Genomic DNA, 27,434 nt, shown 5'->3' on the forward strand with positions numbered 1-27,434 from the left:
ACAGAAATGAGGAGGAATTTCTTCACCCAGAGAGTGGTGAACCTGTGGAATTCTCTACCACAGAAGGCAGTAGAGGCCAATTCATTAAATATATTCAAGAAGGAGTTGGATATATTTCTTAAGGCTAAAGGGATCAAGGGGTATGGGGAGAAAGCAGGGACAGGGTACTGAATTTGGATGATCAGCCATGATCGCATTGAATGGCGGAGCAGGCTCAAGGGGCCGAATGGCCTACTCCTGCTCCTATCTTTTATGTTTCTATGGAAGGCCGATTTTAATGTGATCAGGCAGGATCTGGCCAAAGTGGACTGGGATCAGCTACTTGTAGGAAAATCCACATCAGAGCAGTGGGAGTCTTTCAGAAAGAAAATAGAGAGTGTACAGCGCCAACATGTTCCCGTAAAGGTCAAGGGTGGGACCAACAAGCCCAGGGAACCCTGGATGTCAAGGAATGTACAAGAATGGATTAGGGAAAAAAAGGGATACTTTTGGCAGATACAAAGGACTAAAAACAGTGGAAGCCCTAGAGGAGTATAGAAAGTGCAGGGGGGTACTTAAATAAAGAAATTAGGAGAGCGAAGAGGGGGCATGAAAAAACACTGGCGGGCAAAATAAAGGAAAATTCCAAGGTGTTTTATAAGTATAATTAAGGGCAAGGGGATAACCAGGGAAAGAGTAGGGCCCATTCGGAACCAAAGTGGCAATCTGTGTGTAGAGCTGGAAGATGTGAGTGAGGTTTTAAATGAATATTTTGCATCTGTGTTCACTATGGAGAAGGATGATGTAGGCATAGAAATCAGGCAGGGGGATTGTGATATGCTTGAACAAATTAGTATCGAGAAGGAGGAGGTACTAGCGGTTTTAGCGGGCATAAAAGTGAATAAATCCCCAGGCCCAGACGAGATGTATCCCAGGCTGCTGCGTGAGGCAAGGGAGGAGATTGCAGGGGCTCTGACACAAATTCAGAACCTCTCTGGCCACAGGGGAGGTGCTAGAGGACTGGAGGACAGCGAACGTAGTACCATTATTCAAGAAGGGTAGTAGGGATAAACTAGGGAATTACAGGCCAGTGAGCCTAACATCAGTGGTAGGGAAATTATTGGAAAAAATTCTGAGGGACAGAATTAGTCTCCACTTGGAGAGGCAAGGATTAATCAAGGATAGTCAGCATGGCTTTGTCAGGGGGAGATCATGTCTAACCAATTTGATTGAATTTTTCAAGGGGGTGACTAGGTGTGTGGATGAGGGTAGTGCAGTTGATGTAGTCTACATGGACTTCAGTGAGGCTTTTGACAAAGTCCCGCATGGGAGACTGGTCAAGAAGGTAAGAGCCTATGGGATCCAGGGCAATTTGGCACACTGGATCCAAAATTGGCTTAGTGGCAGGAGGCAGAAGGTGATGGTCGAAGGTTGTTTTTGTGACTGGAAGCCTGTGTCCAGTGGTGTACTGCAGGGATCGGTGCTGGATCCTTTGCTGTTTGTAGTGTACATTAATAAGTTTGCAGAAAATTGGTGGAGTGGTAAATAGCGAGGAGGGAAGCCTCAGGCTACAGGACAATATAGACGGGTTGGTCAGATGGGCAGAACAGTGGCAAATGGAATTTAACCCTGAAAAGTGTGAGGTGATGCAATTTGGGAGAACTAACAAGGCAAGGGAATACACAATGAATGGTAGGACCCTAGGAAGGACAGAGGATCACAGGTACTATGGTGTGCATGTACATAGATCCCTGAAGGCAGCAGGACAGTTGGAGAAGGTGGTTAAAAAGGCATATGGGATACTTGCCTTCATTAGCCAAGGCATAGAATATAAGAGCAGGGAGGCTATGATGGAGCTGTACAAAACACTAGTTAGGCCACAGCTGGAATACTGTGTGCAGTTCTGGTTGCCACACTATAGAAGGATGCGATTGCATTGGAGAGGGTGCAGAGGAGATTCACCAGGATGTTACCTGGGCTGGAGCGCTTCAGCTATGAAGAGAGACTGGACAGGCTGGGGTTGTTTTCCTTAGAGCAGAGAAGGCTGAGGGGGGACCTGATTGAGGTGTACAAAATTATGAGGGGCATAGATAGGGTAGACAGAAAGGAACTTTTCCCCTTAGTAGAGGGGTCAATAACCAGGGGGCATAGTTTCAAGGTAAGGAGCAGGTGGTTTAGAAGGGATTTGAGGAAAAACTTTTTCACCCCGAGGGTGGCTGGAATCTGGAACTCACTGCCTGAAAGGGTGGTAGAGGCAGGAACCCTCACAACATTCAAGAAACATTTAGATGAGCACTTGAAATGCCATAGCATACAAGGCTACGGACCAAGTGCTGGAAAATGGGATTAGAATAGACAGGGCTTGATGGCCGGCGTGGAAATGATGGGCCGAAGGGCCCCTTTCTGTGCTGTATAACTATGACTCCAAAATAGGTACATATTAATGAAAATAATTTATTACCTCATTAGTTCATACAAAGACAAACTGATTATCTGTGCAGCACTCAGGTCAGTCTAGAAGTAAATTGAGAGAGGGAGAAAAACAAGGAATCAACATAATGCAACCAAGTGCTGCAACACATCAGTGCCACCACTTACCTGCTACCAAGTGTTAACTAGGTCAACTCTGAAGATCTGAAAGTACTACTAGAATATCAATGGCATTCCCTGCTGTTTTAACTTCCTGTGACTCAAAGCATCATAGGCACCATTACATACACAAATGGACATACATGATGTGTGCATATGAGAATCTGTGCAGTGGTAATACTTCAAAGAGGGAAGTGCATCAAACATGGCATTAGAACCACTAAAGGCAAAGTGAGCTGCTGGCTTCATAGTACAAATTAAGCACCACAACGACATTAGAAATAATGCAGAGCTCACCAGAATGACGCTCATGACCCCAGTATTTGAACAGCAAGTCTTAATTCACTTTCATATTATTTGTATTCCTGCACTCGCTATGCTTAGAACCTAAGTGAGATTACACAATTGGAGCCAAAAAAATGCAACATTTTCTTTATCCAATTAAGGCAGGCAGCAAAGGAAGCTTGGAGCTTTATCTCAAATTGAATAAAAAGCTTTAAATGGACTATTGTACATTTCTACGGTTATAATGGACAAGGGCAGACTTCCAGACCTGTATAATCACTGGGGTCGACATCTTATTAGAAGAGGCTATTCCTGTTGCTTTTCAATTTTAGAACTGTATGCAAATTATTCTGATCATAACAACAGCAATAAAAATTAAGTATAGAGCAGCTAGTGAGGAAGGGTTCCCTCATTGTGCCAGTAACACAGTAGCTCCAGTCTAATAAATGGAACTGACAACATCCCAGAATCAAACAATCGTTACTTTCATCACTTACTACACACCTAGCTGGGGAGATTTTGAGGCAGTCAGAATGCTTGGGCTAACTTTCAGAATATTTATTCACATTTTGAAGTCAATTATTTTACAAAATATAGCTGTACTTCCTACCTATACTATTGTCAAACATCTATTAGACCAGTTGCAAAGCAATGCTGATGGGGTCTATTTGAGAAAATAATGGGACTTGGGATATATAAATCCCTAGGACCTGATGGTTTCCACCCCAGGGTAATAAAAAGTGAGCAAATTGCAGAAGTGCTAGTCATAATCTTACAAAGCTCTCTTGATTTGGAAATTGTGCCATTAGATTGGAAATTTGCTAATGTCACTCCACTGTTTAAGAAGGGTGGGAGTTAAGGTGCAGATCAGCTATGATCTGACTAAATGGCAGAGCAGGCTTGATGGGCTGAATGGCCTACCCCTGTTCCTATGAGCAATTCACTTCCGGTGTTCTGAAGATGAACATTCAGATGGAAGAAATTGTACACATTTAGGACCCAGACCTCTCTCAACATACAGGAAACTTCGCGATATCCGGCACCGACGGGACCGAGCTGCTGCCGATCTATCAAAACTTCCGGATAGACCAGCGCTAATGTTGAAGGATACGGAGGTTTTCATCTCCGTATCTGACAACGAACACTGTTGCTTAGCAACAGTTTGTAAACACTCGGCCCGTATCTTGGAAGCGTCTCTGAAGCTGTTGCTAAGCTACAGAGACGCTTTCCAGAGCCTGACTGTTTATAAAAAAAAATTAAAAAAAATGCTAGAAGAAAAAAAACCTAACCAAAATGGCTGCTGATTTCTGCCGTTAGATTGAGGTTTCCAGGCATACAACCTCCGGATAAACCAAAGTTTCCTGTAATTAATCTCCAATTTCGATCTTTATTATCCAGTATGAGACTTCGGTTTGCTGATACTATGGTATACACGGTTAGAAGTGTCTTTAGGAGCCATACAGAAAGCATCGTCTATTGTGCTTTCTAACTGTTCTCCAATAGTGAGGATGCCACATAATAAACTTGAGAATATCCATCTAGTATCTAATATTGCGATATACAAGCCTTGCAAAGGGAATCTACTGTACTCCCTGCTTCCAATCTCTTCCCCGTCACTCAAAGGTGCTGACTCATTCTGGATGCTGCTGTATTCAACATGACAAAACAAAAACATGTAGGTTATACCATCATTTATAAAGTCACTATTATCCTCTAGTTTCTCTCGGTTCTTTTTCAATAATTCTGCCTGATATTACCAGTTTAACTCCAGAATTTGAAGACGGGGAAAGACAGGACAAAGAACTCAGCTGAATTTTTCACATCTTTCCAGCTTTTTAAAAAAAAAAAACATCTGTTTCTAGTCCATTCAATCTGTTAGTTGCTTTTTTTTGCAATAGTTAGCCTAGTTGCAATAGGGGCCTTACCCTTTTGTTCTCCCCTCACCTCGGTCAGTTCTATAAAGGGGGTTGGGGAAGAGAGACAGGTTGATGCTCGGGGTTGGAACACCATTCTTGAAGGGCAGCCTGCACCCTCGATATTGCCTGCTTTTGTTTTTTCTTAGGTTCCTGGGCTGCTGGAGCCGGTTCCACTTTGCCAGTTTTCCTGTTACTATTTCTACCTGCCTCAGTTATTAATGTCTTCTGTCTCTCAAATTTCTTTAATTTCTCTCATCATGCTTCTTATTGCTTCATGCCAATATCATTTCAGTCTACTGACCATTTTTTTATATTTAAGTACTTTACAAGACTTTCTATTTCTCTCACTGAATGGCAGAGCAGGCTCGAGGGGCCGAATGGCCCACTCCTGCTCCTATCTTCTATGTTTCTATCGTGTGTGCATGGATGCACGTGTGTGTTTTCTCTCCCTTTCTCTGTTCTGTTCCTTTTTAAATGCTGTTCATCTTCAATTATCTTCCAGTTGGCTCCCAGTTAAACAACGCCTCGATTTAAAAATTCTCATCCTTGTTTTCAAATCCCTTCATGGCTTCGCCCATGCCTAACTCCTCTAGCCCTACAACCCTCAGATCTCTGCGCTCCTCCAATTCTAGCCTCAACACCCCCGAATTTCAACACCCCACCATTGGTGGCCGTGACTTCTGTTGCCCAGGCCCTAAGCTCTGGAATTCCCTCCCTAAACCTCTCTGCCTCTCTTTCCTCCTTTAAGACGCTCCTTAAAACCTACCTCTTTGACCAAGCTTTTGGTCACCTGCCCTAATAAGAACATAAGAAATCTCTCATGTGGCTCAGTGTTTGACAACACTCCTGTGAAACGCCTTGGGACGTTTTACAAAGTTAAAGACACTATATAAATACAAGCTGTTGTTGTTCTGACAAAGGGTCTACACCTGCAATGTTCTATCCACACATGCTGACTGAACAGCAGATTGTATTTTTGTTTCCTATAAAGGGGTCACCCGCCCTACTTTTTCAGGACTGACAACGGGTCTCTGACTAAACCGTAAATCCATCTTTTCTCTTTTCAGGTAAGAACAGGCCTGTTGTGCATTTACAACATTTTCTGCTTTTATTTCAGATATCTAGCAACCAGCTTTTCCTTTCCTCTCAGAAGCACGAGTTCATTTGGTTTCTAGTACAATTGTACGACAGTACCATTTTTAATTACCAGATTTGAGTAAGTTTGCATGATCTTGTCCCAGAACATGCTCACAATACACCATCACTGATATATTTCTTTAACAAATACTGCTGCTGATATAACCTCTTTCTGACTGGTTTGGAGAAGCACCTTGTGTTTGATAATGCAATTTTTTGTTTATATTCAAATGCTGTAATTGGAGAACAGTGTGGCAGTGACCCACGCTAGCTGCCCCAACTAAACCTGCTTACTTCAATCGTAATTTAAAATTTTCCTCATTTTAACTGCTTCAGAATTGAAGGTATTTGACCGATGGCCACCCCCATTACCAGGAAAATGTGTGTTACCCAATATACATTACAATACAGGAAACTTTGGTTTATCTGGAGGTTAACTGTCCGGAATGCTCGATCCACCGGCAAAATTCAGGAGTCGGTTCAGTAAGTTTTTTTTTTCTTTTCGTTGCTTTTTTTCCCCACCAGTCAGGCTCTGCAAGGTCTAGCTAAAGCTGTTGCTTAGCTACAGAGACGCTTGCAAGCTACCGCCGACTGTTTAGAAGCTGTTGCTAAGCAACAGGGTTTGTTGCTAGGTACGGAGCTCAAAAGCTCCGTATGTTTTAACATTAGCGCTGGTTTGTCTGGCAGTTTTGATGGGACGGCAACAGCTCGGTCACGTCGGTGCCGGATATCACAGTTTCCTGTATATAGAAAAGGCATAACTTTGTCAATAGCAAAAACATTTAGGGCTTGTTTAGTGTTTTTGTTTTTGCAACAAAGCTAAAACTGCCAGACAATATGGAGTCACAACCCGACTGGACTCCAGAGGGGTGCAGCGAGACTCAAACTCGCTGACAGAGCCAGTCTCACACCATTTGGGTTGGACACCAAATGGAGTACAACTCCAGTGAAGGTGGCAAGGTAAGGTTTCAGGAATGCCAAAGAGGGGTCCCTTAGACCTCCCGAGCACTTTTTTCAACATGCCCGACATTAATTAAAATGCTTGGACAGTGTGGACACGCTTGCTTTCTAAACACCTTACATTTGCCATGAAAAACTTATGTAAATGTGATTAACTGTGGTCTGGGTTTTTATTTCCAGGATGCAAGGAGCACAATTGCTGAAACAATACACTTAATAGTTACAACCCGTTAAGTGCATCATGCCTAGTTCTACACCTTGCTAAGGTTGATAACTGGTATAAGTAGAGCATGGCTAAACACAATTGGGGATCACCTCTCCCTATGTACATATACACTAAGAATTTAGAAGTGTTCCAGTGGGGCACTGCAATCTATTCAAATCATCACCATTATAAAAATCCAAAATCTCAAGGTCTGCAACAGTGAGAAGTACAGCAACTACTCCTCCGCACCACTGCTGTGTTGTCAAAGGCAAAATGTTTCCCTCAAAGAAATAAAAAGATAAGGGGCCGTATTTTGTAACCCCTACGGGTGCGCACACGCCCTTAGGGGCCGCGCAAGTTCTGGGTTTAGGCATGCGAAGCGCACGAGCGAAAACCTGGAACTTGCGATGTCAAGAATTCTCTTGAGGTGATCCACATCCCCAGAAAAAGGGCCTCCGCGGGTGGAGAGTTGTGCTTTTTGCCCAATCTCTGCCCGCTGAATGCCCTTGAAATTCTTACGCCTGGTAAAAGCAGGCATGAGGCCTGCTTTCACCAGCATAAAAGAGTTTTAAAAAATAAGATGTTATCACTCATTTAGACATTAAAAACCCTATCCACTAAGGTAAGTTTATTTTTAGCCCTGTTAAAACATTTTCTTCAAAAAATGTAATTGTTTAAAATATTTAATTAATTTTAAATATGTAATTAAAAAAATATATTTATTTCATGTGTTTGTGTATTTTTTAAGTGATTCCCATTCATACTTATGGGCCTCTGCCCATGCATACCCGGAGAGACCCAGGAGCGCGAATCTCCATACCTCCCGGGCCACCAGGTAAATTTGTAGATTTTTTTACAGGTCGGAGGCCTCCGCCTGCAGGAAACCTCCGACTGCAAATTTTGGGCCATTGTGAATCACCAGGGCCTCTCCTATGCAGCTGGCACAATATGGATTCAGGCTGCCTGTTGGCTACTAGCTCTTTGGGCTATGACAACGTCACATGGAATAAATACCCCAATGAGTACGAGAAAATAAAATCCTTCATTAAGGCAAAAAGTTTTTTTTTTTTTTTAATTTGCTGTGATTCTAGTTAAATTAAAGAATAAAACACCACCAATTCTCTCTATTTTAACTAGAATGCAGAATTTCTTTTTTTAAGGATGGTCATAAACCTAGGCAACACACAAGTACATTTCAAATAGAAACAAGATCAGTTACAAGTTAATCAAATTTGAATAACCGAGCTCTGAGCTAAGTTTTTTCTACTTTGTTTATATTGAATAATTAAAAGAGAAACCAAAATAAAATTATTTAAAAAAATTAAAACCTAGTTTACAGAAATAGGCATAAATGCACAATTCTGATTCACAGGAAGATGCAGGACTGGAATAGACTTAGTCCATCCAACTGGTCACAAAAACTAATTTAAATTTCCCATCCCTCAAATATCTAACCAGTTTCGCCCTCCAATGGTTGCCGTGCCTTCATCTATCTCGGCCTCACACTCTGGAATTCCCTCCCTAAACTACAATGTTTCTCCCAAACCCCTCTCCTTCTTAGACCCATCTCTTTGATCAAGCTTTGGTAGCCCATCCGCTGCTTGGAGGGAGTGCAGCGTAGGTTTACCAGAATGATACCCAGGCTCCAAGGGTTAAATTACGAGGAGAGATTACACAAATTAGTTCACTAGAATTTAGAAGGTTAAGGGGTGCTATGATCAAAGTTTTCAAGGAAAGGAATCAGCAGCAGAGGCGGCAGCACAGGATAAAGAGCGCGGAGCTGCCGAATTCCAAAAGAACAGCAAAAGCAAGGAGTGACGTCAAAGGGCTGCAGGTAGGCGATTGGTTCCCTCTAATTTAACTAGATAAACTAATTAATAGTACATAAATAATCATGTGAATAAAGACTTTAACTAAGAGAGCAAGAGAAGCAGCCGGAGATAAAGGTAGGCCCGAATTTTAAGACTCTTAGTCTTAAGTTTATTTCTGTAAGTTAGTTAATAATCTATTAGAGGCATGGCAGGGCACCTCGGCCCCACGGAATGCACATCCTGTGCCATGTGGGAAATCCAGGACGCCTCCAGTGTCCTGGACAACCACGTTTGCAAGAGGTGTCGTCAGCTGGAGGAGCTCAAGCTCCGGGTTTCGGAGCTTGAGCAGCAGCTGGTGTCACTGTGGTGCATCCGGGAAGCTGAGAGCTTCGTGGATAGCACGTTGCAGGAGGTGGTCACCCCGCAGCTAAGCAGTGTGCGGGCAGAGAGGCAATGGGAGACCGCCAGACAGAAGAGGAAGACCAGACAGGTAGTGCAGGAGTCCCAAGTGCATCTTGCTCTCCAACCAGTATTCGGTTCTGAGTACTGGTGACTGCGATGGTTCCTCTGGGGAATGCAGCCAGAGCCAAGTCCACAGCACCACAGGTGGCTCAGCTGTACAAGGGGGGAGGAAGAAGAGTGGGAGAGCAATAGTGGTAGGGGATTGGATAGTTAGAGCAGCAGACAGGTGTTTCTGCAGCCGTAAACCCGACTCCAGGATGGTATGTTGCCTCCCTGGTGCCAGGGTTAAGGGTGTCTCTGAGCGGCTGCAGAATATTCTGAGGGGGGGGGGGGGGGGGGGGGGAGGAGAGGGTGAACAGCCAGAGGTCATGGTCCATATTGGTACCAACGACATAGGTAGAAAGAGGGATGAGGTCCTGCAGGCAGATTTTAGGGAGCTAGGAAAGAGATTAAAAAGCAGGACCTCAAAAGGTAGTAATCTCCGGATTACTCCCGATGCCACGCATGAGTATAGAAATAGAAGGATAGAGCAGATGAATGCGTGGCTGGAGAGATGGTGCAGGAGGGAGGGCTTCAGATTCTTGGGGCATTGGGACCGGTTCTGGGGGAGGTGGGGCCTGTACAGGCCGGACGGGTTGCACCTCAACAGGGCCGGTACCAATATCCTCGTGGGGGGGGTTTGCTAGTGCTGTTGGGGAGGGTTTAAACTAATTTGGCAAGGGGATGGGCACCAGGATGTAACATTAGAAAGGAGAAATAAAGTGCTCAAAGGATTGGGAGAGGCAGAGAGCACTAAGGTATTAGGTGGGGCCAGACTAAGAGAGAATTACAAGATGGTCTAAGGTGGGTTTACAGTGTATGTATGTGAACGCACGAAGCGCAGTAAACAAGGTAAGTGAGCTGCAGGCACAATTAGCCACATAGGAATGTGATGTTGCGGCAATAACGGAAACCTGGCTCAAAAAATGGCAGGATTGGGTATTAAATATTCCTGGTTATAAGGTGTTCAGGAAAGATGGGAGGTGGTGTGGCAATATTGGTTAAGGTGAATGTTAGCGCTGGAGAGGGAGGATGCCCTGGAAGGGTCAAGGACAGAATCTATATGGCTAGAGTTAAAAAAATAATGGAGGTGCCATTACACTACTAGGTATATTCTACAGACCACCAAATATTGGGAAAGATATGGAGGAGCAAATTTGCAGAAAGGTGCAAGAACTAGAATAGTAATAATGGGGGACTTTACACTATTACGATTCCAGTCTACATTAGGATAGTTAAAGGGCAGAGAAGGGGGAAGAATTTCTGAAGTGTTTTCAGGAGAACTTTCTTGATCAGTATGTTTCCGGCCCGATGAGGGAGGAGGCATTGCTGGATCTGGTTCTAGGGAATGAGGTGGGTCAAGTGGAGCAAGTGTCAGTAAGTGAACATTTAGGGAACAGTGATCATAGTATCATAAGGTTTAGATTAGCTATGGAAAAGGACAGGGAGCACTCTAGAGTTAAAATGTTTAACTGGGGGAAAGCCAATTTCAGTGGGATGAGAACGGATCTGGCCCGGGTAAACTGGAATCAAAGATTGGCAGGCAAAACTGTAATGGAACAATGGGCTGCCTTTAAAGAGGAAATAGTTCAGGTACAGTTAAGGTACATTCCCACTAGGGGAAAGGCAGGGCAATTAAAGTAATGACGAAACAGGTGGAGAATACGCTGAAGCAGAAAAAGAGCATGTATGACAGATGTCAGGTTGCAAATACATCGGAGAATCGGGCTATATTTTTTTTAAATTCATTTATAGGATCTGGGTGTGGCTGGCAAGGCCAGCATTTATTGCCCATCCCTAGTTGCCCTCGAGAAGGTGGTGGTGAGCCGCCTTCTTGAATCGCTGCAGACCGTGTGGTGAAGGTACTCCCACAGTGCTGTTAGGGAGCGAGTTCCAGGATTCTGAGCCAGCGACGATGAACGATCGGCGACATACTTCTAAGTCAGGATGGTGTGTGACTTGGAGGTGGTGGTGTTCCCATGCGCCTGCTGCCCTTGTCCTTCTAGGTGGAAGAGGTCACGGGTTTGGGAGGTGCTGCCGAAGAAGCCTTGGCGAGTTGCTATATATAGAAAGGTCAGAGTAGAAGTAAAAAAGAAAATACGAGGGGCAAAGAGAGGGAATGTGAACAGAATGGCAGCCAACATAAAAGGTAATCCAAAAGTCTTCTATAGGCATATAAATAGTAAAAGGGTAGCAAGAGGAGGGGTGGGGCCGATTAGGGACCAAAAAAGAGACCAATGCATGGAGGCAGAAGGTATGGCTGAGGTACTAAACGAGTACTTTGCATCTGTCTTCACCAAGGAAGAGGATGCGGTCATAGACATAGTGAAGGAGGAGGTAGTGGAGACACTTGATAGGATAAAAATTGATGAAGTATTACAAAGGCTGGCTGTACTTAAGGTAGATAAATCACCAGGAACGGATGGGATGCATCCTAGGATGCTGAGGGGAATTGAGGGCGGAAATCGCGGAGGTACTGGCCATAATATTCCAATCCTCCATAGATACGGGGGTGGTGCCAGAGGACTGGAGAATTGCAAATGTTACACCATTATTCAAAAAAGGGTGTAAAGATAAACTCAGCAACTACAGGCCAGTCAGTTTAACCTTGGTAGTGGGGAAGCTTTTAGAAACAGTAATCAAGGACAAAATTAACAGTCACTTGGATGGTTGTGGATGAATTAAGAAAAGCCAGTATGGATTTGTTAAAGGCAAATCGTGTTTAACCAACTTGGTTGAATTTTTTGATGAGGGTAATGTGGTTGACGTGGTGTACTTGGATTTCCAAAAGGCATTAGATAAAGTGCCACATAATAGGCTTGCCAGCAAAGTTGAAGCCCATGGAATAAAAGGGACAGTGGCAGCATGGATACAAAATTGGCTAAGTGACAGGAAACAGAGTAGTGGTGAACGGTTGTTTTTCAGACTGGAGGAAGGTACACAGTGGTGTTCCCTCAGGACCGGTTCTAGGACCACTGCTTTTCTGGACATATATGATTTGGACGTGGGTGTACAGGGCACAATTTCAAAATCTGCAGATGACATAAAACTTGGAAGTATAGTGAACAGTGAGGAGGAGAGTGATAGACTTCAGGAAGACAGACAGGTGAAATGGGCGGACACGTGGCAGATGAAATTTAACGCAGAAAAGTGTGAAGTGATACATTTTAATAGAAAGAATGAGGAGAGGACATATAAACTAAAGGGTACAATCCTAAAGAGGGTGCACAAACAAAGAGACCTGGGGGTATGTGTGCACAAATCGTTGAAGGTGGCAGGGCAGGTTGAGAGAGCAGTTAAAAAGGCTTATGGGATCCTGCGCTTCATAAATATGGGATCCTGCGCTTCATAAATAGAGGCATAGAGTACAAAAGTGTGGAAATTATGATGAACCTGTATAAAACACTGGTTCAGCCCCAACTGGATTACTGTGTCCAATTCTGGGCACCGCACTTTCAGAAGGATGTGAAGGCTTTGGAGAGGGTGCAGAAAAGATTTACGAGAATGATTCCAGGGATGAGGGACTTCAGTTATGTGGCTAGACTGGGGAAGCTGGGGTTGTTCTCCTTGGAGCAGAGAAGATTGAGTGGAGATTTGATAGAGGTATTCAAAATCATGAGGAGTCTGGACAGAGTAGAGAGAGAGAAACTGTTCCCATTGGCAGAAGGGTCGAGAACCACAGGACACAGATTTAAGGTGATTGGCAAAAGAACCAAAGGCGACGCAAGAAAAAACTTTTTTACGCAGCGAGTGGTTAGGATCTGGAATGCACTGCCTGAGAGGGTGGTGGAGGCGGCAGACTCAATCTTATCTTCAAAAGGGAGTTGGATAAGTATCTGAAGTAAAAAAATTTGCAGGGCTACGGGGAAAGGGCAGGAGAGTGGGACTAACTGAGAGTCGGCACGGACTCGATGGGCCGAATGGAATCTAACTCTTTGACTCAGCTTTTTTTTTGATTGTTCCTCTGAAGTGCCATGGGACATATTTCAACGCTAAAGGTGCTATATAAATGCAAGTTGATGGTGTACAGTTGTAGGAGAACCTAGGAGAGAAAAACAATTACCTCAAGATTATTAACAGACATTTATGCCGAAGGTGGTGTGACTACAAACCTTTTTCTACTGCAGTAATTTCCTACGTGCTTTCCTAGGTTCCGAAATCTACAGCGCTTTCTGCACAGATCTATCACTGGCAACTGGAAAATATACTGCAATCTCTCAAATGTAAAGCCAGGATACCTGTCATTAATAATGAACTTTACAATACAAAATATAAGAAACTACTAAAAATTTGGATTTTGATGTTACTGTCCATTCCAGCAACTTTGGGGAAATGTGTCTCACTCGCTTCAATTTCAGGTGGCAGAGTCAAAGTAAAGAGAGAAAATGAGTTTGTCAAGAGAAAATTACTCAGAACATAGTGAACAGTGAAGTCATGGAGATTTCCTAATACTTACTTTGAAATAAGCTTACAGACTACATCAAATTTTGATATATTTCGCTAATGACCTTCCTTCTTTCAACTAAATGCATCTGCAACATACTGAACTCCTTAACAAATGAGAAGGAAAAGTTAAGGAAAACAGTGTGTGTCTCCACAAACATTAAAAAAAAAATCCCAAACCATTAAGTGGCAGCCTTTAAACACATTTCCCTTTTGAGCAATTCCCAAAATGGGAAACATAAGGCGTTCAATTCTACAGATACAATTCTTCCCAGCACTCAGTAAGCATTGCATTTTATGTCAATGAAATAAACTCAAACAAAATGTCTAAATTGAGGGTTAGCCAATTTATAACCTTGTACTTGTTTCGAAAAAAAGAAACTTCTCTGTTCCAATTGAAACCAACAAAACATGTAGAATTTTCAATATTACTTACATCCTCCTCTCGCCTCATCCAGATTTAACAGTAACAGATCAGCACATGATTTGCATTCACATACAAGCCAATTTAAACAAAGGCGGTGCAAAAAAAAGAACAGTCTATTCCATGACAAATGGTATAGACCCAGCACTGTACTGTTCACAGTAATATCCAACATAGATTTTCTTCATCAGTACTGCAGTAAACAGTGCTACACAATCAAGTAGTTATGCGAGGAGCTGAAATGAAGGACCACGCCCTTGCTGACTGAAGCTCGATTTGTGGGAGAATGACTTTGACAATGTCAGATTTTCCTTCCACCCCTCCCATTGGAATGTTTGCCATTATGAAGTGCTCCACCCACACGGCCTGGCCAAGAACTAATGGAATTGCCTGGCCAGGCAATCTGAACAGGCACCCCAGGAACTCAAACCTTTCACCACCTTACTAAAAACCTGCAATGTAGCACCTAGGTTTCTCATTTGCTAGGATTGTCGTAAAGTTTGCAAAACTACTATGGTGTAGGTTGAGAAAAACCAACGGCCATCGGGCATCTTTCCTGGGTAATTTAACTTACAGCATGTGCAGTGTGCAAATTAGATTTATTTTTAAATTAATGAGTTTGCTTTCATACTGCACTAGAACTGGAAGTATCATTAGTAACCAACGTGCAGCGCAACACCTCCCTCACACAAAGAACTCAGCAATATAACAGCTAACTTTCTGCAGATAAAAAGTGGACCATGCAGTAGAAATATTTTTTTTGTTGAAGTTACTTTACAAGGTTTTCAGTCTCTTATATTCTGCAATTTGATTGGACAAATAGCTGTATTTTTTTCTGGTTGCTTGGAGCTAGAATGCTCAAAATTAAAACTGAGCCCAGAGAAACACCTTTACTTCAAGTACACACACCCTGGACAAGCTTGAAATAATTTGCAAGGATTGGTTCAATTAGTACTGTAACTGTAACAGTTCCAGGAACCGCAGCTGAAGAGACAGCTTATGGTTCCTTTTTTCCTGCGATAGCTGAACCTAAAGATTATGAACTTGAGAAAGGTACATGTAGTGTATGTAACTGTTCTACCTTTAAGAGAACTATTGTATGTAACCGTCCCCCTTTAAGAGAACTATTTTAGGTGTGGCACTATTTGATCTTGGCTGCTGTGTACTGTAATACCGACGGTGACCACACCGGTATATAAGTGCTGTGTCAGGATTTATTGGGCAGATTCGCCCTGACCTTCGAATAGTAAAGTCCTGTTAAAGTTACTCTTGTAGTCTGTGTATTAATTCGCCATAATACCTACAGACTTTACAGTGACGACGAGTTCGATCTTACCCTGCGGCAACAATACTTCCGAAGCAGTTAACGAGCGTCGAGAAGAGGCACCCGCCCTCGTCGTTCTGCTGAGAGAAAACTCGAGTCTGCAGAGCAAGGAAGAAGGAAGAATTCAGACACGAAGCCTTCCATCAGCAACAGGCACTGATTGTCCCTTCTGCCACGGTGGTGAGTGAGCCGATCAGCACGAGGAGCAAGTCGGCCACGGTGACTGCGAGTAAAGGGAAAATAAAAAAAATAAACGGAGGATAAGGGCGGTGAACTCGACCACGGTCGGGGGGAAAGGAGCCGGACAGAAGTCGGGCCCAGAGGCGCTGAGACTGGGGCAGCGTGGAGCACGGATGCCGCGGTACAAGCGGGCTGGGAGGCGCAACGGTGTCGTGAGACAGCTAGACCGCGACCGGCGAAAAAGGCCGGGCAGCTACCAAGGCCACGAGGCGCTGCGACCGGGATCGTAAGGCGCGGGAAGATATAAAAATAAATAACCCGCGGTGAACTCAGCCGCAGCCGGGGAGGAAAGCACCGGACTGCGAGAGGGCTGGGAGGCGCGATTGGAGTGAAAAAGGCCGGGCAGCGACCGAGGCCACGAAGCGCTGCGACCGGGATCGTAAGGCGCGGGAAGATATAAAAATAAATAAATCACGGAGAACTCAGCCGCAGCCGGGGAGGAAAGCACCGGACTGCGAGAGGGCTGGGAGGCGCGATTGGAAGCCGCTGAGGGAGAGACAGAGCCCGAGCGAGCGGGAGAGACAGAGCCCGAGCGAGGGAGACTGAGCGAGATCCAGCCAGCGGCTGAAACTGTTCGCCGTCAACGGGTTGTACCCAGCGCCGGTTGCCCTGGAAAGGGAACAACAGAGCCCGAGCGAGGGAGACTGAGCGAGATCCAGCCCAGCGGCTGAAACTGTTCGCCGTCAACGGGTTGTACCCAGCGCCGGTTGCCCTGCCGAGAAAAGGGAACAAGGAACGCACTGAAGCTGACGCGCAGGCTGCGAACCCTGAAAGCCAGTGGTCGTCGCCCGAGGGAAAAGCTTACCCCTCCCGCCAGGGGAAGAAACGCGGGAAGCCGCCAGTAGGCGGGGAAGACGACAGAAGCGGGAAACCGCCATTTTGAAAGTGGGCGGGGGAAGAAGACAAGTGCGGGAAACCGCCATTTTGAAAAAAAAAAAGTTAAAGAAAAATTTCGTGTTTGTTTCGCAGAAAGATAGTGAAGATGCCTAAGCATGGTAACATCAACAACTTCGATTCCGAGGTGGAAGATTGGGCCACGTACGTAGAACGTATCGAGATATATTGTGAGGCCAATAAGATAGCAGATGATGATAAAGCTCTCACCTTATTAAACGCAATGGGGGCAAAGACATACGGGCTATTGAAGCATCTTCTATCACCAGCTAAACCGGCGGATCAGACTTTCGCTAATATTGTTGCTGTCCTGAAGGATCATTTGAACCCCACACCACTGATGTTGGCGGAACGATTCAAATTCTATGCGAGAACGCAACGGAAAGAGGAAAGCAACGCGGAATACTTGGTCGAACTGCGTAGACTAGCGAAATACTGCCAGTTTGGGGAAAATCTGACAGAGGCATTGAGAGACAAGTTCGTGTGCGGGTTGTCGAAGGAAGGAACACAAAAGCGTCTGCTAGAAGAGAACGACCTTACACTTGATAAGGCTGTCCTTATTGCAGCATCGCATGAAGCCGCAGCGAGAGGCACAGCGGAAATGCAGCAGTACTCAGTGTGGGTCAAATTACTTCGGGTACATCGAAATGTTATCGTTGTGGGAAGACAACACACGACCAGAACCAATGCTGGTTTAAAAACCAGGAATGTAGAAAATGTGGCAAGCTTGGTCACATAGCTAAGGTATGCCGGTCAGGGAAGAAGACCAACAACAACAAAAAAAAGTCACCGCAGGAAAAGTACAACAAGGTACACAAGGTGGCTGAGAAGAGTTCAGATGAACAGAATTCGGATTCAGACCCAAACGGCCAGGAACTGTGTAGTCTGAGAATTCACAATGTGAGTAAAGAAACCGACCTACAAACTATATGGGTCATGCTAAAAATAGCCGGAGTCCGAGTGAAAATGGAATTGGACACAGGATCAGCCCTATCAGTCATAAATCGAAAGGATTACAACCGGCTATTCTCACATATACCCTTGAGAGATACTAAGTTTGTATTGCAGACATACATGGGGCATAAAATATACCCCATGGGAAAGATAAGAGTCAAGGTGAGAGACAGGGGCAAAGAACACCCAGGAATGGATTTATATGTACTACCTGAGGGAGGACCACCACTTCTAGGACGGGAGTGGATCAAGAAAATAAACATGGAATGGCACTACCTAAAAGCAGTAACGAGTGAGGACTCGGTGCAGACAATCAGCTCAGACTCTGAAGCAAGGTTATAAACAGCCCTGCAGCTAATGGGAAACGGATGATGGCAGAAGAATTAACAGTCAGCCAACTCCTTCATATGCTGAGGGACAAGACTCTAAAATGGAAAAAACTTGAACACGAGCCTCAATCTTCAAAAAGGGGTTCGGAGCTCTCAAAAGTTATTGAAATAGCTGAGGTGGCAACACAGACTGAGAAGACTGCAGCAGAGCAGCCCTTGGATGCCAAAAGTACGCTGACTCGCGTCAATGTAGAACAACGGAATGCTGAAACAGCTACGTCAGTAGAAGGATTGAATAGTCCGATCAATCAATCTCCGAATGAAGTTGAAGTATTGAAATCACAAATGAGGTCATTAGTAAAAGACTTGCAGGAAGCCCAGGAAAAGCGGGATGAAGCTGAACGCATGAAGAAGTCTCTTCAGGAAAGATGTCTGGATTTGGAACAAAAGTTGGCTAACGTCCAGCTGGGTAAGGAGGAAATAGAAGACCCTCTCGCTGGTCTAGCTCAGGACGACACCGAATATTACCATGACCTGTTGAGCGACACTGAATATTACGATGACCTGGTCTGCCCAGCTTGTGCTGAAAACTCCCAAAGTGCCGAAACCATGATGAATCACCTAAAGTCTAAGGAACATCGGGAGATGGTGGCGCTACTACTGGCAGCTGACAGTGGAGCCCAGAGAGTCTCCAGGAAGCAGAAAAGGAAAAGATGAAGCAGAAGACGATGACCATCTGAACCATTATCATCTCTACCAGATCACGCACGTGGTCCCTCCGAACGGAGCCAAATCAGTTGGGAAGTAGAGAAACTTCCCAAGGCAATCTAGCTGTTTGTAAAAGTCAACAATGCTGGTTCAGAAGTGACGGAAGTTCAAGCTGTTAAGTTAGGGAAGGACTATTGGATGAGTCACTCCAGCAACGTGAACCGACTACACCACAAGGAACTGCTACACCACAGAGGCGTTGTCCGGACCGAGTCAAGAAGCACAGGAGACGCCTCCACAGAGACTGAATCTGTGAACTGTTTCCCGCAGAGACTGAATCTGTGAACTGTTTTCCGCAGAGACTAAATCTGTGAACTGTTTTTACATGAAGTGAATATATGTTATGTTTAATGGGGAATAAGTATGTTGTAAGCTAAAAAGGGAGGATTGTAGTGTATGTAACTGTTCTACCTTTAAGAGAACTATTGTATGTAACCGTCCCCCTTTAAGAGAACTATTTTAGGTGTGGCACTATTTGATCTTGGCTGCTATATACTGTAATACCGACGGTGACCACACCGGTATATAAGTGCTGTGTCAGGATTTATTGGGCAGATTCGCCCTGACCTTCGAATAGTAAAGTCCTGTTAAAGTTACTCTTGTAGTCTGTGTATTAATTCGCCATAATACCTACAGACTTTACAGTACACATTAAATTCCATGAACACTTTCTTTTGATAAGGATTCAGTACTGTATATTCTTGTGGAGGCATTTTCCAAACAGGATGGCTTTGTTCGAACAGAGCCTGTAACGATTACATTTTAAATCACAGCCAAGGGTGGGGCATCCTGTCTTTTTTTGTCTGTTCATGTCAATAATGTTATTGGGCAACAATCAGGCTCAAACATAAAAGTTCAGAGCTAACACTGAAAGTTTAAGCCCAAGATGTCAGTAAGCCCTAAAGCTTTAAATTCCTATGTCTACACTTGTTGGAAGGGCATTAAGATTAAAGGGGAAAAGAAAGTCTAGGGGTGGAGGGGGGGGGGGGTTGGAATATAGGAGATAGTATTTCCTCTTCAATGATCATGTAAAAAAAAATTACCTTTTCTTTTTCAAAGCGAGAACCTTACATTTCCTAACCAAACACCCACCATTTACAGGACCCACTCCAAGAGCATTCAAGCGAATTAATTTAATGCTACCTTGTATCAGGCAAACCAGGGCCACCTGATCTTGGGGGAAAAAACTTGCAACTGGCTGGGTATGCTGCACACTTTGCCCAAGTGCGTTTTCCCCAGAGTCAGTTGGCTCCCAGACTGACCTGATACTTCTGAATCCCATTACAGGAAACTTTGTGCTAGCCGGCACCGACGGGACCAAGCTGTTGCCGTCCCATCAAAGTTGCCGGACAAACCAGCGCTAATGTTGAAACATACTGAGACTTTGAGCTCCGTATCTGGCAACAAACCCTGTTGCTTAGCAACAGCTTCTAAACAGTCGGCCGTACCTTGCAAGCGTCTCTGTAGGTTAGCAACAGCTTCAGCGAGACCTTGCAGAGCCTGACTGGTGGGGAAAAAAAGCAATGAAAAGGAAAAAAACCTAACGAAATGGCTCCTGATTTTTGCCGGTGGCTCGAGCATTCCGGACAGTTAACCGCCGGATAAACCAAAGTTTCCTGTAATAGGGGGTACGGCAGCATTGTGGTTCTGTTACTGGACTCGTAATCCAGAGGCCTGGACTAATGATCCACGAGTTCAAATCCCACCACGGTAGCTGGGGAATTTAAATGCAGTTAATTAAATAAATCTGGAATAAAAAACTAGTGTCAGTAATGCTAACCATGAAACTACCGGATTGTCATAAAAGCCCATCTGGTTCACTAATTTATGGAAGGAAATCTGCCTTCCTTACCCGGTCTGGCCCAGGCAGCTTTTCTCCTCAGTAAGACCACTGGACTGATCCGATAGGGAAGGAGACCCAAAATAATAATGGTTATATATTAGGGCAGGAAATTTAACATCCTTTTAAAAAAGGTAATAAATATTTTTATAACTCTTTTCACCATGAACATGTTGGGGGGGGGGGGGGGGGTGTACTTTGAAGAGAGTATACACTCCCCAAGATTTTCTTTTTCCTTTAATCTGCAAATTTATTCCACATTCCTGCATTAAACATTTTGTGCTAGTGGTACTGTTAATGAATATTCTTTTGCCATCTTGACTGAGTTAAACTCACCATTAAAAAACAGCATGCTTTTCATTATAACATGGAAAATTCAGGAAATAACATGTACTGTTTAATATAATGCGAGATGTTGATTCAAACCAAAATTTGTAGTGATTGCTATCACTTCTGACCAAAGGTGCTATTCATCTATATATATATAAATATAAATCGGTCGATCTGTCATTCTGTCTGTCATCGCCTGTGCGTCTGGCGGGCTATGCGCTCGAAAGTTACAGGGCGTACCTACGCGAGAGATACCTCCAAAGAACGCTTACGCTTCCGAGACGGTTTTAAGCGTATTTACGCTTCGGCCGGGCTAAAATCGCGCCCGCGGTATCCCAAAAACCTTCAACATTCCGCTCATTAGCATCTCATTATCCACTAATTAGCGACAGAGTGACCTCGAGGTCGACCAATCGTACGGCGGCTTGCTGCCGCGTGCGGCCGGGCCCTCCTACGGTCGAGTGACGGGACGATTGACCAATCCTACGCTTTGGTGACCTGACGGTCGACCAATCGGTGCGTGTGTGGGCGGGCCTTATCGTTCTGAACCGAGGCGAGTAGCCGCCATCTTGCTTCCATTCTTTTCCTGCTTTCTGCGGCTTTCTTTTCAAATATACATTTCCAGCAAAATAAAATTCAATTTATTAAATTCTTTAAAATAAATCACTCATTTGTAAATATTTTATCTAACCTGAACATTCTTTTTCCTACCTTTGCCCGTTTTTTTCTTAGGCCTGAAAGCCTGGGCCTTTCTTGCCAGCCAGGCCCGAGCTAGGTAACTGGGCTGCTGCTAAGCTCCTCACGCCCCCCCCCACCGTGTCACGTTACCCAGGGCAACGGCGTCAGCCACGAGGGTCAGGGTGCGCGCGCAGCAGGAGCAGGTGAGACGCGGCGTTTCTATTCCGCGCTCGGCGGGGGGGGGGGGGGGGGGGTGGGGGGGCGTGGCTCGGCCGCCGGCCATCTCTCAGAGCCGCAATCGGCCTCGGCCGGGGGGGGCGTGGCTCGGCCGCTGGCCGTCTCTCAGAGCCGCAATTGGGCTCGGCCGGGGGGGGGGGGGGGCGGGGCTCGGCCGACGGCCGTCTCTCAGAGCCGCAATCGGGCTCGGCCGGGGGGGGGGGGGGGGGGGGCCGCGCGGGGCTCGGAGAGCGGGGCTCTTGGCCGGGGGGGGGGGCGGGGCTCGGAGAGCGGGGCTCTCGGCCTGGGCCCCCCCCCCGCTCTCTCTCTTCCCCCCACCCGCTCTCTCTCTTCCCCCCACCCGCTCTCTCTTCCCCCCACCCGCTCTCTCTCTTCCCCCCACCCGCTCTCTCTCTCTTCCCCCCACCCGCTCTCTCTCTCTTCCCCCCACCCGCTCTCTCTCTCTTCCCCCCACCCGCTCTCTCTCTCTTCCCCCCACCCGCTCTCTCTCTCTTCCCCCACCCGCTCTCTCTCTCTTCCCCCCACCCGCTCTCTCTCTCTTCCCCCCACCCGCTCTCTCTCTCTTCCCCCCACCCGCTCTCTCTCTCTTCCCCCACCCGCTCTCTCTCTCTTCCCCCACCCGCTCTCTCTCTCTTCCCCCACCCGCTCTCTCTCTCTTCCCCCCACCCGCTCTCTCTCTCTTCCCCCCACCCGCTCTCTCTCTCTTCCCCCCACCCGCTCTCTCTCTTCCCCCCCACCCGCTCTCTCTCTTCCCCCCCACCCGCTCTCTCTCTTCCCCCCCACCCGCTCTCTCTCTTCCCCCCCACCCGCTCTCTCTTCCCCCCACCCGCTCTCTCTTCCCCCCACCCGCTCTCTCTCTTCCCCCCACCCGCTCTCTCTCTCTTCCCCCCACCCGCTCTCTCTCTTCCCCCCACCCGCTCTCTCTCTCTTCCCCCCACCCGCTCTCTCTCTCTTCCCCCCACCCGCTCTCTCTCTCTTCCCCCCACCCGCTCTCTCTCTCTTCCCCCCACCCGCTCTCTCTCTCTTCCCCCCCACCCGCTCTCTCTCTCTCTTCCCCCCCACCCGCTCTCTCTCTCTTCCCCCCCACCCGCTCTCTCTCTTCCCCCACCCGCTCTCTCTCTTCCCCCCACCCGCTCTCTCTCTCTTCCCCCACCCGCTCTCTCTCTCTTCCCCCCACCCGCTCTCTCTCTCTTCCCCCACCCGCTCGCTCTCTCTGCCCCCCCCAGTCGCGCTCTCTCTCTTCCCCCCCCCAGTCGCGCTCTCTCTTTCCCCCCCCCAGTCGCGCTCTCTCTTCCCCCCCCCCCCAGTCGCGCTCTCTCTTCCCCCCCCCCCAGTCGCGCTCTCTCTTCCCCCCCCAGTCGCGCTCTCTCTCTCTCTTCCAGCAACAACATGCCCTCGAAAAAGCCTCGGCACCGCCGGGCACTTCAGCTAGTTATACCATAGTTGGAACCAATCGCTGAGTCATTCTAAGAGTTGTGCTGCACAGATTAAGTCAGTGTTAGGCCCATAAAAATCGTCTGAATAGCAAAAGCCACAGTACATGTATCTTTTTATTCAGACAGGCCAATATTACAAATAACATATTAATGTTTAACTTGGCAGTAAAATCACTACCACTCCTCTCCATTGTTCATTTTACGAAAGTGAATATAAATTACAAAATGGAAAAAACTTATAACAAAACCATATTGCAAATTATCTGCATTATATATATTTTTATGAAAGGTTTTTTTGGGGGGGAGGGGGGGGGGCGAAGAGGAGTGAATACTAAGCTGTCAGCCGTGGCTCAGTGGGTAGCACCCTCGCCTCCGAGTCAGAAGGTTGTGTGTTTAAGTCCACTCCAGGGACTTGAGCACAAAAATCTAGGCTGACACTCCCAGTGCAGTGCTGAGGGAGCGCTGCACTGTCGAGATGCTGTCTTTTGGATGAGACGTTAAACCGAGGCCCCGTCTGCCCTCTCAGTTAGACGTAAAAGATCCCATGGCAGTATTTCGAAGAAGAGTAGGGGAGTTATCTCCAGTGCGATAGCAAAATACTGCGGATGCTGGAAATCCGAAATAACAACAGAAAATGCTGGAAAAACTCAGCAGGCCAGGCAACATCCGTGGAGGGAGAAATAGAGTCAACGTTTCAGGTCGAAACCCTTCGTCAAGACTGAAGAAGCACAGGAAATGAAACAGATTAAAAGGCCGGGTTGGGGGCTGGAAGAGAACAAAAGAGAAGTGAAGAGACATTAAGAGGTATTCAAAACCAGACGTGATGGTGATAGGACTAGTGGAGACAGAAGTCGGCTCTAGTGGAGACAGAAGTCGGCTCTTATCCCTAGTGTCCTGGCCAATATTTATTCCTCAATCAACATCCCCAAAACAGATTATCCGGTCATCATCACATTGCTGTTTGTGGGAGCTTGCTGTGCGCAAACTGGCCGTCACATTTCCTACATTACAACAGTGACTACACATTAAAAAGTACTTCATTGGTTGTAAAGTGCTTTGGGACATCCGGTGGTCGTGAAAGGCCCTGTAGAAATGCAAGTCTTTCCTTTTCCCCCTATATAAATGGTACAGTTAGCTACTCAAAGCATCGAGTAGGCTCAGGCTAAAGATGCTTTTACAGTACCTAAGTGCCATGCTGCTGCTGCTGGCTCCCCTACGTGTGGGTCTTAGGCAGCCAGTAGTAACAACAAAGTAAGCTTGCTGGATTTGTTAAAGCTGGCAGCAACAAAGACTCATTTTTAAATTGTAGGCATCAGAAGCTGGCAGTACTCACACAGCACCAAACAGAAATAAAAACAGTTATTACCATTATTATTCTGAAAGACTGTCTTGTTCACCAGCAGAATAATTGTGACAACTGGGGAAGGCACCGGACAAAAGCGGCTTTCATACTGCATGAAACTTGTGCTGTAGTCACTGCTTCCCAATGCATAGGTCTGCTGCAGCCAGCGACAGCCCCAAAGTGAACTCTCCAGATTCCCTAAAGCTGGTTTAAAAAAAAAACACGATCTTCCTGGCCACCAATTTAAGTGAATCCAGCAAGTATACTTTGAGGCTGCCTGAACTGCTGAGTATTTCCAGCATTTTCTGTTTATATTTTAGATTTCCAGCATCCGCAGTATTTTACCTTTTGTATTACGTTTACTTCGGGCTTGTCGTCAGTCGGTCCACACCCATGAATTGGGCAGCATTAGCAAAGCAATTAACCAATACAAAAGTAGCTGAGTATATGCTTCTTCGGTCTATTCAGGATTATTCTTACCCTTACACCTTCAAATTCTCTTGACCTCCTTTGATGAGTATAACAATGCGTTATCAAGGGCCAAAAAATATCACCAGGTTGACCTACAAATTTAACAATTGAATCATACTCTCCTCCAAGTCTGCCACCTAAAGTCTGTTCTGATTCATGTACAGGAAACTCTTTTTTTTAATCCGGCACCGACGGGACCGGCGTGGTGCCGGTTTATCAAAAAGTCTGGATGACAGAGAGGTATAGTTAAAAGGTACGAGAGCTCCATACACAGCAACAAATCCAGGCTTCCCTGTTGCTTAGCAACAGCTGCAGGAACCCCGGCCACAGACCAAGCGTCCCTGCTGCTTAGCAACAAGTGCAGGAACCCCCGGTGACACAGCCACAGCTCCAGGAACGGCTACTAAAACTTACCTGAACCTACTCCTGAATTTTGCCGGTTAACAGAGATTTCCGGTTATTTAGGTGCCGGTAAATCGAGAGTTTCCTGTACAATTATATTATTCTGTATCTGAGGGAACCTGTGTGGCCACTTCCATTCTGACTCTCAAACACATACTTGTAGTTATCAACTTTAGTATTTACTACAGTTGAAAATAGTGTACCTCAGTCACACCATTTTTACTTGTATATTTGAGTGCATTAGCATTCTTGACACATTACTTGTGTACTAAGTGCATCAGCACGGAACGAACTTTGATTAGGAGTTGCTCAGCACCATGACAAATTTCAACACTACTAATTGTTTTAGCGTGTTTCTGTCAAAGTACCTTCAAATCAACTTGCTACAAGTTACACTTCAAGGTCTTGCTAATAATGACGATAGCAAAATACTGCGGATGCTGGAAATCCGAAATAACAACAGAAAATGCTGGAAAAACTCAGCAGGCCAGGCAACATCCGTGGAGAGAGAAATAGCGTCAACGTGTCAGGTCGAAACCCCTTTGTCAAGACTGCTTGCTAATAATGAACCTTCCTAAAGACTTAATGAAATGAGAGGCACAGTTCCCTCCCACACACTATTTGAAAGTCCTTCCCTCCCGAGCAAGCTGATACAGACCTGTTGACATCTGAGCAGATACAAGTACATCTATATATTACAATTCTTACATCGTGTTCACTGAAACCTGCAATGGAAACATGTCCTACAGGAATACCAATGTTAAAATATCAACACTTACTGGTTACACCACTAGGTGACGCTCTAGTGGGACTTCAAACATGAACATCTCCACTGGCCTGTAACAGCTCCCGGTCACATCAGCAGATGGTGCAGGGTCACCTGATCATCCTCTCAAGCTATCAAAACCTTAATTTTGAACATCAATTAGGAAAAACTATTTGCACTGGTAACTAATGGGTATGAATTTTAAGATCATCAAAAGAATAAAGGGTGAGGTTAAGAGATTTTTTCTATGCATAGGTTTGTTAGATCATGTGACTACCAGAAAGTGGTGGAAGCAGAATCCAGAACGCCTTTTAAAAATGTGAAAGAGAAAAATTTAAAACATGGGAGTCCACATCACGGAAGACCTCTCCTGGTCCCTCAGTACCTCCTCTCTGGTGAAGAAGGCCCAGCAGCGCCTATATTTCCTAAGGGGGCTGAAGGGATGTAACCTGTCACCCCTGATCCTCTCTAACTTTTACCGCTGCACAATAGAGAGCATCCTGACGAACTGTATCACAGTATGGTATGGCAGCTGTAGCTCCTATGACCGGAAAGCCCTGCAGCGGGTAGTCAAAACTGCCCAACGCATTACCGGCACCCGGCTACCGACCAGAGCACATATACCAGAAACGCTGTTTACGGAGGTCACGGTCCATCATCAAAGACCCTACCCACCCCAGCCATAGTCTGTTCGCCCTCCTACCATCTGGGAGACGCTACAGATGCATTCGCACCCGTACGACCAGATTTAGGAATAGCTTCTTTCCCAGGGCTGTCACCTTACTGAACTCCACAAATAAACTCTAAAGCCTGCACATCCGCCAATGCACTTTATTATGGTTATGTTTATGTTAATGTATTACAAGCCAAATGTATGTTGAATGTTTAAATGTCTTAATCTAAATGTACACTCTCGGGAGCCGCAAGCCTACATTTCGTTGTACTGCACTTGTGCACTAACAATGACAATAAAAGTTGATTTGATTTGATTTGAAGACAGACATAGATTTTCTATTTAAAATGGGACAACACTTTTATTCAGAAGTAGTCCAATCTAGGCGAAATTTTGTACTTCACCAATTTGTTTGGCACTTGTATGTAATGTAAAAATTCCTCTCCTCTCTGCTCCTGCTGTTGGCTGCTGTGCAAAAATATATATTTAAATTAAAAATT

At 45.6% G+C, this 27,434-nt stretch overlaps 1 protein-coding gene across 15 annotated transcripts in view; it reads right to left on the reverse strand.

Moving 5' to 3' along the window:
- The window catches only part of mbnl2 (muscleblind-like splicing regulator 2), a 139,033-nt gene that overhangs the window by 102,053 nt on the left and 9,546 nt on the right, over positions 1 to 27,434 (reverse strand). The window contains exon 2 of one of the 15 annotated variants that reach the window (XM_085998442.1): positions 2,441 to 2,493. The exons of 13 other annotated variants lie outside the window; for them this stretch is intronic. The gene's annotated coding sequence lies outside the window, so the exon portion shown is untranslated. Of the gene's footprint in view, positions 1 to 2,440; positions 2,494 to 14,262; positions 14,530 to 27,434 lie in introns of those variants that run through there. One more of the 15 variants, XM_085998444.1, reaches the window with a different exon arrangement.

Source organism: Somniosus microcephalus, chromosome 10 (genome assembly GCF_052327205.1).
Source record: "Somniosus microcephalus isolate GS21.2 chromosome 10, FLI_Smic_1.0, whole genome shotgun sequence".
NCBI lineage: Eukaryota > Metazoa > Chordata > Chondrichthyes > Squaliformes > Somniosidae > Somniosus > Somniosus microcephalus.